Source organism: Tupaia chinensis, unplaced genomic scaffold (assembly GCF_000334495.1).
Source record: "Tupaia chinensis unplaced genomic scaffold, TupChi_1.0 Scaffold000423_1, whole genome shotgun sequence".
In the NCBI taxonomy this organism is placed as follows: Eukaryota; Metazoa; Chordata; class Mammalia; order Scandentia; family Tupaiidae; genus Tupaia; species Tupaia belangeri.
Genome location: NW_006159928.1, coordinates 5,922,179 through 5,937,981, shown reverse-complemented (window position 1 = coordinate 5,937,981; position 15,803 = coordinate 5,922,179). Strand labels below are relative to the sequence as shown.

The 15,803-nt window shown below is 41.6% G+C and overlaps 1 protein-coding gene and 1 pseudogene across 4 annotated transcripts in view; both read right to left on the bottom strand.

The window, feature by feature from the left end:
* CRADD (CARD and death domain containing adaptor protein) overlaps positions 1-15,803 on the bottom strand; it is a 334,868-nt gene that overhangs the window by 27,184 nt on the left and 291,881 nt on the right. The gene's annotated exons all lie outside the window — the stretch shown is intronic.
* Positions 10,020-12,049, bottom strand: LOC102497977 (succinate dehydrogenase [ubiquinone] iron-sulfur subunit, mitochondrial pseudogene; annotated as a pseudogene).

Sequence of the window (15,803 nt, the reverse complement as noted above, 5' to 3'; positions counted from 1 at the left end):
TCAACCCATATTCACATTGTGTGTAAAAATTAATCCCCAAATGGCTCAGAGACCCAGATGGGAAACCTATAATTATAAAACTTCCAAAGGAAAACATAGTTAAACATCTGCAACCTCAGTTTAGGTAAAGATTTCTTAGAAATGACAGCAAAAACATAATCCATAAAAGAATAAATGGATAAACTAGACATCACCAACATTTAAAACTTCTGCTCTTTGAAAACAGACACTGCTAAGAAAGTGAAAAATGAGTCAGACTGGGAGAAAACATTTGCAAATCATACACGGTAATCTTATAAAAGACTAGTATATAATATATACAAATCATTCTCAAAGCTTAAATAAATAAATAAATATATATACACACATATATAAATTTTAAAAATGGGTGAAAATTTGGGCATTTATGCTAAGAAGATATATGGTTGGAAAATTTTAAAATGCCTACTAATATCATTCATTAGGAAAATTCAAACTCAAACCATAATATATGTCACGATACTCATATAAGAATAGTTGCCAGTCACAGAAGGGCAAATACTGCATGATTCTACCTACTCAAGGTATCTAAACTAAGCATACTCAGAAACAGAAAGCAGAATAGTGTTGGCAGGGGCTGTGAGGAAGGGAACCAGGGAGTTGTTGTTCAATGATATAATTTCAGTTACAAAGATGAGTAAGTTCTAAAGATAGGCTGTACAACACTGTGCCTGTAGCTAACAATGTTGTATCATGTAGCTCTCATGTTATGTGTTTTTATCACAACTAAAATAACAGATTAAATGAGAAAAACTGGTATATGATGTTGGTGAAGATATGGAGGAACTGGAACTCACGCACTACTGATGGGATTATGAAGTCAGGCGACCACTTTGGAAAACAGTTGGCAATCCCTGAACAAGCTGAACATACACCTTTCGTATAGTTGACTGATTCCTCTCCTAGGTGTTCACCAAAGAGAAGAGAAAGTCTATGTCCATACAAAGAGTTGTATGTGTGTGTTCACAAATGTTCACTAAAACTTTATTTGTAATAGCTATAAGTGTCCATCAGCTGGTGAACAGAAGAACAAACTGTGGTTTATCTGTACAACAAAACACTGTTCTGCAATAAAAAGCAATGAAATATCAATATATAATCTAAGAGATGAATCTAAAAATAATTATGCAAAGTGAAAATAATCAAACAAAAAAAAATGGTAGGATTCTATTTATGTGAAACTCTGGGAAATGAAAGTAACATATGATAATAGAAAGCCTATTAGTATTTGTCTGCAAATGGGGGTGATGGGAAGAATGAATTACAAAGAGGTGTAAGAAAACTTTTGAGCGTAATAAGTTTATTATTCTGATTGTGGTAAGGGTTTTATAGATGTATACATGTGTTAAAACTCGTCAAATGTACATTAAGAAGATATGCAGTTTATTGTGCCCAACTGAACCTCAATAAAGTTGAGTTTTTTGTTTGTTTAAAAACATGCTCAGGACCAGCAGATGGTTTAATGGTTACATCACTGGACTCCCACATAGTCGACCGTGGTTCAAGTCCCAGAGGCTTGAAACTAACACCAGGCACATGTGCGTGCATGCATGCCCAAAATTGCAAGAGAAGAATGGAGGAGAAGAAATTGTGGCATGGCCTACCCCCTTCCCAGGGGTAATTTCTCGCTTTCTATCTCTGTCTCTCCGGCAATTACATGCACCCGTTTTTATCATAACTAAAATAACAGATTAAATGAGAAAAACTGGTATATGATGTTGGTGAAGATATGGAGGAACTGGAACTCACGCACTACTGATGGGATTATGAAGTCAGGCGACCACTTTGGAAAACAGTTGGCAATCCCTGAACAAGCTGAACATACACCTTTCGTATAGTTGACTGATTCCTCTCCTAGGTGTTCACCAAAGAGAAGAGAAAGTCTATGTCCATACAAAGAGTTGTATGTGTGTGTTCACAAATGTTCACTTTATTTGTAATAGCTATAAGTGTCCATCAGCTGGTGAACAGAAGAACAAACTGTGGTTTATCTGTACAACAAAACACTGTTCTGCAATAAAAAGCAATGAAATATCAATATATAATCTAAGAGATGAATCTAAAAATAATTATGCAAAGTGAAAATAATCAAACAAAAAAAAATGGTAGGATTCTATTTATGTGAAACTCTGGGAAATGAAAGTAACATATGATAATAGAAAGCCTATTAGTATTTGTCTGCAAATGGGGGTGATGGGAAGAATGAATTACAAAGAGGTGTAAGAAAACTTTTGAGCGTAATAAGTTTATTATTCTGATTGTGGTAAGGGTTTTATAGATGTATACATGTGTTAAAACTCGTCAAATGTACATTAAGAAGATATGCAGTTTATTGTGCCCAACTGAACCTCAATAAAGTTGAGTTTTTTGTTTGTTTAAAAACATGCTCAGGACCAGCAGATGGTTTAATGGTTACATCACTGGACTCCCACATAGTCGACCGTGGTTCAAGTCCCAGAGGCTTGAAACTAACACCAGGCACATGTGCATGCATGCCCAAAATTGCAAGAGAAGAATGGAGGAGAAGAAATTGTGGCATGGCCTACCCCCTTCCCAGGGGTAATTTCTCGCTTTCTATCTCTGTCTCTCCGGCAATTACATGCACCCTTATAGCAAAAATCTCTCTAAAAAAATCCAACAACAAAAACTAACAAACTCAGCCATGCTATCCCCTTCTTGTCCCTGGACCCACTTTCCCTAGATTGTTCCATAACACTGTGTAACAGCCTCCATCACAGCCTTAATCATTGTTCACTGTCTTCATCTAATGATTAGGCTGGGTCATACAAAGTTGCCAATATTCTATGATTTCTGAACAAACAAACAAAAAAACCTGGCAATTTTGCATATTGCAACCTAATGCTTGCTGGCTCACCACACCTGACAGAGCTCCTTGAGGTCCAGGAAGTGTCCGGCCCAGTGATGTTGGCTAAGTGGATGTACACTTCTGAAAATCCTCTTCTCCCTAGTTACCACAGTGTTGGGTCATCATGAGTAGCTGAGAAAAAACACTCCATGAGCCCTGACTTTCCAGTCTCATCTCTTTTATCTATTTTAAACCATCCAGACACCCAGTACTGTAAAGCCTCTTTTTTTGCATAGTTTTAAAACTTCCCATTTGAAAATTACTTTTCAAAGCAATGCTCTTGGGCTGCTGGAAGCAGAAGGTATAGCATGGAAAATGTAAAAAGTATTAAACATTTAAAATGACTATAAATCACAGTAAAACTTTGATTCTTGACATCTCTCAGAGGAAGAATTCCAGAGGCTGCAGCACTTTAAAATAATACCATGTGCTTTGGCTCCAGCCCCAGCTGCTTCTCCAAGGAATGACACAAAGAATCGTGCCAGCTATTAAAGGCGGTCTAGTTATATAATGCAGATAATCTCACATACTCTTCCCCGTGGGATTGAACCCAAGTTTCACAGTGGTCTATTTTATTTAGCATTGATAGTTTTATTCATTTCTCATTAAAGGGATCTTTCCACAAAATTGGCCGCTCTCTCGGCCTTGGCTTGAGAAGGAAGAATATCTGAATTAAAAATCTGAGCAACAGATGGACCTCAGTTACAAAGGCTATCTTTGGCTTTAGAAGTTCCTCATAGAGGCAGGTGTCAAGCTCGTTAATAAGTTCCTGGCTTTTAGATTTTCCTGAAGAAGTGTGGCCCTTCCATTCATGCGTGTTATAGGTGGGAGAGAAAAGAAAAGAAAAGCTAAGTTTCCTAAAGCCTGGTCACATTCTGTGGGTCTGTTTGCCTCACTCGTTCACTTAAAAGGAACTGTGCTTTAATTAGTGGGAGAAACAAAACCAAGGAGGTCACAGAGGGATGTGCTGCCGATGGGTTGCCCACCTCTGTGGGTGGGGTCCCTGGCACTGAGGGATCTGAGATGTTCTGGAACATCCTGTTTGTCCTCCCTTGCTGCCAGTGGCTCTTTGGTTGACCAAGAAGGGGTTGAGAAAGGACTGTGAAAAATAGGTCTCATGGCCTGATACTGTTATTCTTCATCTTAGGCTGAGCCAGCCCTTTATTTTCTTTTCTAGCTACTGGGTGGATGACAGAAAAGAGAAGCAAGATAAGTCATTTCCTTCCCCACTGTATGACTAATGCAATAAATGCCCGGCTGTGAGCTTAGGAATCGTTTCCAACACAGCCCCTTCTGGTTTCAGAGTGTTCCCTCCTTGTGTCATTTTAAAACAAGGAGAAGGGAAGACAAAGGGGATACTTTCATTCTTAACCCATAAATACAAGATAGTACTGTCATCATTTTTATTAACAGGTCATTTAATATTAGGAGAAGCTGAATGACTAATCAGTGACAGAGCATGGTTTCAAATGCATGTTGGTCTGGCTCCAGAGTTGGTGCTCTTCGAGAAGAGTCTCTGTAATCTGCTAAGTCTCTGTCTGCTCAGATGAATGTCAAGAAATCTCTAGAGAAAGAGGATCACTGGGCAGCAATTTCAGACCAGCTCAAGTGTGATGCCTAAACTTTGCAGTTACCCAGACATATCTGCTAAATGGTTGAATCTGGACATGAAAAGAGAAGAACGCTTCCTTTATTCATTTCATGGCCAGAGGATCCTGGAGGGAAACAATCTTGGCCAGTTTGGGGATTTGATGCACTGTACCAAACAATATCAACAATGAAAACCTATTTCCATGATTGGTTTAGAGCAAGGCCCTTGTAAATATATTCTGTAACATCTATCTGCTCAAAAGACAATGTGAGCATCTAATTGATGAAAAGGCAGGTGGGTCCAAAGAGATACTCCCACCTCCCTCCAACAGACTTCACTTTGTGCAATGGCAGCTTCTACCTTCTGCCTGGGACTCACAGTATGTGCACAGAAGAGCCATTCCCCCTTGTGCAGAAGACGCAGATGTCACAATCAGCAAGTACATTTTTGGTAAATTAATACCCTGACTTCCCAGAGTGAGAGCGTTCAGAATGTCGCGCAGCAAAAGGCTAGATTTTTAGTTTTGGCTATGATATGTCATTCTAACGGATTCTTCTGTGTTAACACAATAGTTGCATAAGTAATCTGAACTCTGACAAATGTACTCTTCGAAGTAATTGTTTTGAATTTCTCTCTCCAACAATGAGATACTTTTTAAAAATGAAACAAAACAACAGAAAACCCCTTGTAATAGCCTTTTAGCCTACTTCCTGGCCACATTTGTGAGTGTGTGTTCCAAAGAGCAGTGAAGCAGCTTTTTATGGTTAGAAAATTGAAGTGCTATCAAACCTAGGAAATTATAGGGATGAAAAACAGAACAGCTTATCTACATATGTCCCATCTGCTTTTGGTTTTGTGTTTTGCACAATCAATTACTGGAAGCATTTGAAAGTAGGCTGAGATCCTGCAAATGAGACTGGGGGTGTGTCCTTAGAGTGGCCTGGAGGTGGGAGTGATGCCCCCCAGAGCCTGCCTGTCAAATCCCAGACTCAAGGACGAGTTTCCAAGAAACATCCATGCAGAGTATTACAAATACAAACATAACACACACCAAACTGGAGCTAGAGTTTTGGAACATGGTGAAAAGCAAATTTCCATTTGCTGGGGAAATGCCATCTATTTCATTATTTTGTCAGTTCGGGTCACTGTGTTCTTCACAACTCAGCATTTTACTGCAGAGACCAGTTGCTCCCAGGCTGCTTCGACTATAGACCCTCAGCTGTTGGATACCATCCCAGCCCTGCACAGCTGGCTTTTTATGACTGGAGCTCCTTAGAGCACAGTCTCTTCAGACCTCTCCATTCCAACAGCCCTCCTTCTCGCTCCTCTGACTATTCCCCACTCCACACCCCAACTCCATCGCCTATTTGAAGACTCTCTCTGCACTCTCAACACAGTCATTATCTCCACTTCTACATGAACCACGAACAAGGAAAAAGACCTTGCTTTTATAGAGACAAAGTTAGACAAAGAGGAGAATAGCAATGGATTCATACTTCAAAAAAATCAAGTAAATGCCTGAACTGAAGAGACATAACGAACAATCCTTTTTGACTGAAAGAACTTAGTGGCACAGAATTCTTAAGAGCAAAAGAAAACAGGTTTCTATCCTTGTTGATCCAACAAATTAATGAAAATATATCATTGGTAAAAGTAATTTAAAATATTTTTGTCAAAGGATAGGGAGTGAAGGGAGATAGTATTAGTTATTAAGTCCTTATTCACTCCTTTGATGTGTTCTTTAAGGGGGGATGTGTTCTTTAATGTGGAGAGACAAATAAAAGCCCCCAGGATTCTAGAATAAAATCAACAATGTAAGCTTATTACTTTTTAAAAAAGGTTTATTTATTTATTAAATTTGTTATAAGGCACATGTGCTTGCTGGGGAGAGAGACAGAGAGAAACCACTCTGCAGGGGGATAGTCTCACTGCAATCCCTCCTCCTTGGTTCTCCTCTTGGGATTTCAGGCATGCACTGGTGTGTTTCTCAAGCTGCTGGGTCCAGTCTTGAACTATATAGTTGGCCATGTGGGATCCAGCTGCCTTAACCACCATGCCACCAGCTGGCCCTGAGCTCATTCTTAAATGAGTACATTCTGTTTGCATAAATCATCTTGTTCATTAGTCTGATGTTATAAGAAGATGACAATCCATGAAATCATAAATCTGATTTCCATTTTTGAGCAATGACTCAGAGATCTGAAAGAGGGAATTTGATTCCTACATCTATGTCTAGAGGAAAACATTTCTCTTACTGATACAACATGCTAATTACATTGGCTTAATCACTGGAGAACGTTAATGTATGCGGAAGTCCTTAGATATACTAGCACACAGATAAAGGAAGTACCATTAGGTATCATTAAACATTTCTGGATCCCAGTAAAAAACATAAAAGGTTAATACATACAACACTCTACTCATTCTAGTGCTCTCTCTCTCTCCCTCTCCCTCTCTTTTTCTCTCTCTCGGTGGCCAGAGGGAGCGTGCAGGGGCAGGAGCACCTTCAATGGGCTATGATCATACTCTAATACTTTCTCCTTCATCTCTCCATCTTGTTGGGATTTGGGGGCATGCATACACATGTGCCTGGCATGTATTTCAAGCCAATAAAGTCAGAATTTGAACCATAACCAGCTCTGTGGGACCTGGTTCCTTTAACCACTAGGCTACAGGGCTAGTCCTCTTATGGCTTCTCTTTGGTAAATTGTCCCATCACTCCTTTTTCTTCTTTATCAACAGCTGGCCTATCTGCAGCTTATCAAAGAGGAGCCTGGGGTTGCCACGATAATGAGGTCTAGACTAGCTCCTGAGTCAGAGCGGTCTTGCCTTTCAGCTTCATGCCAATGACTGACTGTGGTACAAAGAGGATTCAGAATCTGGAAGGATCTGGCAGTTGTCAAGGTTAATTTCCCTATGGCATGATGTAGCTTTTTTCTCTAAAGAACACAAGAAGACTTTCCATCTGATTCAAGGCCTTGGGGCTATGCTCATCCCAGTTCCCCTTGATTGGTTAAAACAACTATTCCCCAAGGAAATTTTCTCATTCCCCTCTTGTAGTGATCAGTCCATCTTCAGTACTTCTCAGGGAGTGGAACTGTGGTCTGGGGGCACCTATAGGACACTGAGCTCAAAGATATGCTCTTCAGTCCTTTACCTGCCACAGATACCGTCTGCATCTCAGTTTCCTCATCCCTGGAAAGGTGGCATCCTAGCTGGCTCCCCACGTTCCTGCAGCACCACAAGAAAGAGGCTGTGTGTGCCCTTCTCAAAGGCTGACCAGACTTTATTTCCTTTATCATTTCCACTCCTCTCTATTTCTCCCCCTTTCTTATTTGGGCTACAGTATCATGCAGAGTAGGTGATATTCTTAGAATACCATCTTGGCCCTCCAGACCATATGTTCTAATATGCATGTGGCAACTGAAAATAGTGAAACAACCGAAGGGCACACCAGCAAGCAATCACAGCGGGAAGGAGAATTAACCAGCGTGCACGGTGTGTGTCCTTTTGGTCTTTGACTGAGAGGCAGCTGTGATTCAGCAGAGAGAGCAGGGCCCCAAAAGTCAGAAGTCATGAGATGGCTTGTGATCAAGCACGGGACCTAGAGCCTGCTGTGCCACCTTTCTGGCCTCACCTTCCACACCTATAAAATGAAGGTGTTGTGCGAGGTTAGGGGCTACAGATGAAAATGTCTGCAGGGCCTGGTGGGGAATATACATGAGTATGAAACTTGGAACAGGGGCTGGGGAGCACTGAAGCAGGTATGCCCCATCTAAGGGGACAGCTGCTGCTCAGACGTAGCCGATTGTCACCTTGGAAGAAGGAGGGTCCAACGTCTCCACATTTCCTAATACTTGAGGAAAAGCCATGATTTGGGTGAAATCTCTCTATTGTAAGCCAAACAAAATGTGTTTGCAGACTGGTTACCACCCTTAAACACTCAGTCTGTGGCCTCTGCACTTGCCAGAGCATCTCTGGCTCTCTTTATGAATCAGGACTTTATAGTCTACCACAAAGCACATTTTTACAGCAAAATCACCTATGGGACTAATGACTACTTGATAATGGAGCCAGAAATGACACAGTATGGGACTTTAGATGACAGAATAGAGCTGAAATTTTATTTGGAGCCCAAGGGCAGCAGGAAACCATACAAGACTAGGGGCGGGAGGACAATGGAGAGAATGGAATGACCTGATCTACATTTAACAAGATAATTCCAGCTGCTGTTGGAAGAATGAACTACTGGGTGAGAAAAGTCACGACGTATTTTTCTATGCAAAAATGCATCATGACTTTTCCAACAACCCAACAGAAAGAAGGAAGAGTGTACAGAATGACCAGGTACATAAAACAAAGGGTACCCACTGAGTGGTAAGTGAGTGGCAAAATCTGGCCCCTGGGATGCAAAAAGGCCTGGCCAGGGCTACATCTTCTCAGAGGGAAGCATATTTTTCTTAAGATTCCTCACAGATCTTCTGGCTTGGGACTGGGATAAAACAAGAAGGTTAGTTAGAAAGCTACTGTAGCAGAGGGATAATGCTCACCCTTGAACTAGGATGTAGGAAATGGGTATGGACAAAAGCAGATGGGTTTTGAAGATACTGAGGAGGTAGAATAGTCAGCTGTTGGTGATTGGCTAAATATGGGGACAATGCAGAGGGAGGCATCAAAGATGAGTGATTGCCAAGTTTCTTTCAAGAGACTGGATGGCGGGAATTACTATTGCAGGTATTGAAATGGAGAAGACAGAGCACCTGCAGGTAGAAATGGGATCCAGAAATAAGTTTTGTTTTTGTATTTGTTTTTAAGAGAGATTTTTGCTATAGGGCATATGTGCTTGCCAGAAAGATGCAGAGAGACAGAAAGACAGAAAGCAAGAAATCACCTCTCAAGGGGGAAGGCCACACCACAATCCCCTCTCCTTCAATCTCCTCTTGGAATGTTGGGCATGCACACATGCACATGCGCGTGGCATGTGTTTCAAGCCACTAGGTCTGAGACTCGAACCACAGTCGGAGAGGTAGGAGTCCAGTGATGTAACCATTAGGCTATTTGCTGGTCCCCAGAGATAAGTTTCGAGCATGTTAAGCCTGGGAGATATCAAAACAGAAGTTTCAAGTAGGTAACTAGACATGCAGAACCCATATAGGTCTGGGTTGGAGAACAAATGCACTAGAACTCTAGAATTTTCTTTGCTCATTATTTTCCAAGGTCCCCTGCTGGGTAACTCTAATGCTAAAAGAAGTTAATGTACATAATGAGATTTTTTTTTTTAGCACTCGTTCTACATTGGTTATCTGGCATAACTCCCTATTTGCTTCTGTCTTTTTACACACAGTAACAAATACAGTGTTTACCCTGCCAGACATTGTTCTAAGAGTTTACATGCATTAACCTACTTAATTCTTCTAATAGCTCTATGAGATAGATAGTGTACTGCATTAGTCAGTGCCTCTAGGAATACAAATCTAGTAGGATATGTATAGATATACAACAGGGGATATTGGAGGAATCAGCTCATGCAATTATGGCATCGGAGAAGTCCCTCAACAGGTCATCAACAAGCTGAAGATTCTGATATTCTTCTGGTAATTTAAGACCAAAGACCTCAGAGGCAGAGAAGTCGATGATGTAATTCACAGATTGCGGCTGAAATCCTAAGAACCTGAGAGGCTGCTGGAGTCAAAAGGCAGGTAAGCCTTGAGTTCTAATGTCTGAAGCAACAGAAGAAGCCTATTTTGCTCTTCTCAAAAGAGACCAATTCATCTCCTGCATCTGTTCTCCCTGGGTCCATTGTTAACTGGATCATGACCACTCACACTGAGAACGAATCTTCCACATCTAGTCTACTCAGACTCCCACATTAATCTTTTCTGAAAACATCCCCACAAATATCCCGAATGATGCCTAATCAGGTTTCTAGTTATCTCTTGTTCTAGTGGCTGACATCCAAAACTAACCAGCACACATATTACCCTTACTTTCTCTCTTTAAAAACAAAACAAAACAAAACAAAAACATTTTTTAGAGAGATTTTTACTATGGGGTGCATGTGCTTACCAGAGAGACAGAGAAACAGAATGCAAGAAATCACCCCCTAGTGTGATGACCATACTGCAATTTCTTCTCCTCTATTCTTCTCTCGGGATCTTGGGCACATATGCACATGTGCCTGGCATGAGTTTCAAGTCATCACCTCTGGAATTCGAACTATGGTAGACTGCATGGAAGTCCAGTGATGTAATCATTATGTCACCTGCTGGTCCCTGTCCTTACATTCTTTTCTTTTCTTTTTTTTTATTAATAGAACAACATTTAGTTCTTAAAATTTTATTTATACATGCCAAATTTATGGAAAATCAAGATCTCTGAAGGAACTCAAATTAGATAAAAATTAAGTTTAGCTCCAGGTTGGTTATAAGTCACATTCCTTGTGGAAAAAAGTTAAGATGGGGAACCAGCAGTTAGCGTAATGGCTATGTTGCTGGACTCCCACGTAGTCGACCGCGGTTCGTGTCCCGGACCCGGTGGCTTAAAAACTCACGCCGGGGGCGTGTGCGTGCGTGCCCAAGATCCCAAGAGGAGAATGGAGGAGAAGGGATTGCGGCGTGACCAACCCCCCTGGGGGGTGATTTCTCGCTTTCTGTCTCTATGTCTCTCTCTGTCTGTCTGGCGAGCGCACGCGCCCTACAGTGAAAATCTCTCAAAAAAAAAAAAAGTTAAGATGCAACCTTATTCTCCATCATTTTCTTGATTTCAGCAATAGCTTTCCCTGGATTCAGATCCTTGGGATAGGTCCTTGCGCAGTTCATAATGGTGTGGCAATGGTACAGAGAGAACGGGTCCTGCAGCTTGGCCAAGTGCTCCTGTGTGAAATTGCCTCTGGAGTCAATCATCCAGTGACAGGCTGCATAAAAACAGCAGGCCCCAAATATGTGTCTCCATGCCACCAATAGCTGGGGCAGCTGGTACTACAGCAGGCACAGAGGATGCACTCATAGAGTCCAACTAGTTTCGCACACTCTTCTATGAACTACAGATACTGCCGCTTGTCTTCTTGGAATTCATCCTTCTTCAAGTAAGGCTCAATGGATTTTTACTGTATATAGAAGTTCCTCGAATCAGGAACAAGATCCTTTATCACGTACATATGTGGAAGAGGGTACATTTTTGAGACTTTATTGAGGTTGGTGGCCATCCTTCAGGTGCAAGAGTGGTGCCTCCACTAATGTTCATGGCACAAGAGCTGCAGATACTTTCTCTGCATGATCTTCAGAAGGGCTTCAGAACTTCAGAACCAATTTCATTGTTAATCTTGATCAAAGCATCCAATACCATTGGACCACATTTATTCAGATCAATTTCATAATTCTGCATATGAGGCTTATCTCCAGCCTTATCTGGTCCCACAGGTAGACGGCAAATTTCTTGATTTGAGGAGCTGTGGTTGCAGCTGTCTGGGCTCCTCGGCAGGCCTGCAGGCAAGCTCTGCCAAGAGTTGTGGCCGGGAACTGGCGCCTCAAGGAGACTGTGACCACCGCCGCCATCTTGGCTCCTGACGTCAACCCCGCCCCACTGTCCCTACTTTCTTAAATGTAGAAATAACTTGCCTGAGGCCACATACTTCAGAAATGTCTTAATGGCACTTTGAATTCAGGAAATCTAGCTCTCAAGCAACAGGTATGCTTTAACCACATCTGTGTTCTGCTGTTCTTCAAACATCTGGGATGATGTGTGTGGATACTTTTAGTTCCACTCTTCCATACACATACCCCTGTTCCTTTCTTGAAGTATTGGGTTGTTAGAAAATGGATTTTTCTAGTTTTCTATGCAAAAATGTGTCATGACATTTCCAATGACCCAGTAGTTTCTAGATGTACCTCCCACCCCTATGTTAACTTGATTTCCTCCTCTTGAAACCTTCAAAGTTTGCTGTTTGAACCATGTGTATGAATGACTCTTCTCTTCTGGACGAAGGGTAGGAACCAAACCCTGTGTTCATTCCTTCTGACTGCTTTACAAAGCTGCCAAGAGTGCACACGCAGAGCAAATCGTGATAAACAGATGAGGCAGGCCAACTAGGGACAATAGGCCTGCCCATGTGGATGGCATGGGGCAGCTGGGGATATACTTTTATCTGTCACAACCCTAATTAAGGGAAAAGGCCTTATTTTGTAAAATACTGGCTTTGTGGCTAGAAATGTCAACATAATGAATTGGCTAATTGTTCCTTCTTGCTGCAGATTTCTGCCAGTGCTGTCACTGAAGCTGGAAGGCACCTTACATATCTATACCACACGGCGTGACCAACCCTGTGTGATGGAATGCTGGGGAGAGGGGGCAGGCTACTGCTCACAAAAGTTTCCTTCCTGCTCTCTCCTTGGAGTATTTTATGAGGGCTAGAGCCTCCCTTCATCTCTCACCCTATGGTTTTCCTTCCTGTCCTGATCCTTCGTGGTTGGTAGGGGTGAGAGAATACCCACATATGATCCCCACCAGGGCCCTGGGAACACTCCTTTCTGTTATCATTTCGTAGCTGGCTCCCCCTGCAGCCACTCCTGGTTGTAAATGCAGATCTTTGTAACTTGGCACACCCCTGCATACCTTCCCTCCTAACTGGCCTATCTGGCTCCCACTGCTCTTTTTCCTCCCAACTTCCCACCCAATAATATGGCAGGAAAAACTGTCTAGGACAGGAGCCTAACCAGAAGACACAGGTCCCTCCATGCATAGGAGATGGAGCACTTAGACAATCTAACACAAGAAGAAAAAGATGATAAGCTCTGCCTCTTGGGATGGGACAAGGGAGTAAGAGGTGGGAAGGTATAGGAGGTTTCACTTTTTTCACTAGAAGCCATTTTGTGTCATGTCCTCTTCAAATGTAAGTATTTTATTTGTCAGTAATAACCTACTAACTCTCCTGGTTCTGGTTCCAGGTGCATTAAACGGTCAGCTGGTAATAGTCTGACTCCTCCCACAATGTTTTCTGCAGGAAGAAAACTATGCTGGCCTGCAAACATGAATATTCTTACCCTGTTAGGAGGAATTTTTCTCTCAGCACACTAATGAACAAGTATTCTGATTTATACACAGTCTCCTATAAGATTGGTCACTATGAGTCAGTTCCTCCCATCTTCTATCTCAGTCTGCTTCTCTCTGGGCCCCCAAATCTCTTCTGCAAAGCTGAGAACCGGACCCAAGAATGGGGGCCCTGAGCATCTGTGAGGCCCCAGCTGAGTGGCCAGTAGCTCCTCTCAGTCTTGGTGAGTAGGTTTTCTTCCTATGAGAGGTGAAGGCTGCAGCAGTAGGAGAACCAGCTCCCTGTCCCCTCATTGGTTTCATGGACCTAGTGACAGGAGAACATCCTACATTCCCAACTCTAGCTTCCTGAAGAAACTATGTGAGCATCAAGTGGAAACCAGGGTAGAAGAATGAGGAGCCTTCAACTCGTTCTATGATGAAGTGCTTCTCACCTGAGGCATGGAAGGAGAGCAGAAGATACCATGAAAAGGTGCATGGATAAAATGGGGCAGGTGGTTCCTACTAAGTGACAAAACTCTGCCAGTCAACCATAAAGAATGGAATGATGACAGCTACTGAGATCTCAGGCAAGTTACATAACCTCTTTTAATTCCATTTCCTTTTGTGGAAAATGAAGATATTAATTTCAAATGGTCAATCTACTGATTATACAAGCTAATATAAGTAAAGTGCAGTGCCTAGCCAGGCTCCACATTCCCTGTTCCCACCTACCCACCCACTCAACAATCTCCATGCTCTCCCCACTCCCCAACATACATACACATATGCAGAGCTGAACATAGCTCTTACGCATTTGAAAACACATTTCAAATACCTCAGAGTCTCTCAGGAGGACATCTGGTCAGAAGCTGCAGTCTCTTGAAGGCCCAAGTCCAAATTAGGAGACAGTGACAGGGAGGGACAGGACAATCATCTGATCTAGAACCCTTTGTATTTGCATATCGTAAATGTACCAAATGAGAAGAATAAAATACATCAAGAAGGAAAAAGGAATTACTTTAACACAGTTCATTTTTAAAATTATTTTATTTATTATCATTCTTTTTCTTTAATTTAATCAAACGCACACACACACACACACACACACACACACACACACACAGAGAGAGAGAGAGAGAGAGAGAGAGAGAGAGAGAGAAAGCAAGCACCAGGTCCAGGACTCCAACTGTGGTCAGTCACAAGGGAGTCTAGGACCCTAACCACCATGCCACCTGCCAGCCCCTAACTCAGTTAATTTGTAAAAGTCCTGTAGTAAAACACTATGGTACTGAGATAAAGACATGATAAAAAAGGAAAACTACAGACTAATATCTCTGATGAACATAGATGCAAAAATTCTCAACAAGATACTTTCATACATTGTATCCAACAACATATAAAAAAGATTACTCATCAAAACCACGTCGGCTTTTTTCCAGGGCTGCAAGATTTTCGTTCAACATATACAAAAACATAAATATAATACAACATATTAACAGAAGAAAAGATAAAAACCATGATAATTTTGATTGATACAGAGAAAGCATTTGATAAAATAAAACATTCCTCCATGGTTAAGACTATCAGCAAGATTGGTATAGAAACGCCATTTCTCAACACAATAAAAGCCATATTTAAAAAACCTATAGCTAACATTATACTGAATAGGGAAAAGCTAAAAGCTTTTCCACTAAAAATGGGTACTAACCAAGGCTGTCCACTTTCTCCACTGCTTTTTAATATAGTGCTAGAAGTCTTAGCCAATGCAATCAGAAAAGAGAATAATATAAAAGACATTCAAATAGGCAAAGAAGAGTTGAAAATATCTTTATTTTCAGATGACATGATGGTATACTTAGAAGACCCAAAGGTGTCCATAAAAAAATTTCTCAAAATAATAAATGTATACAGTAAAATGGCAGGATACAAAATCAACATCCAAAAATCTACAGCATTTCTATATACAAACAAGTTGAATGAAGCAGAGCTGAAGAAAATAATCTCTTTTACTATAGCCACAAAAAGTATAAGATACCTAGGGATAAATCTTACTAAGACATGGAACCAACCCAAATGTCCACGAACATATGAATGGATTGAAAAAGTGTGGCACATGGGGAACCAGCAGTTAGTGTAATGGCTATGTCACTGGACTCCCACGTAGTCGACCGCGGTTCGTGTCCCGGACCCAGTGGCTTAAAACTCACGCCGGGCGCGTGTGCGTGCGTGCCCAAGATCCCGAGAGGAGAATGGAGGAGAAGGGATTGCGGCGTGACCATC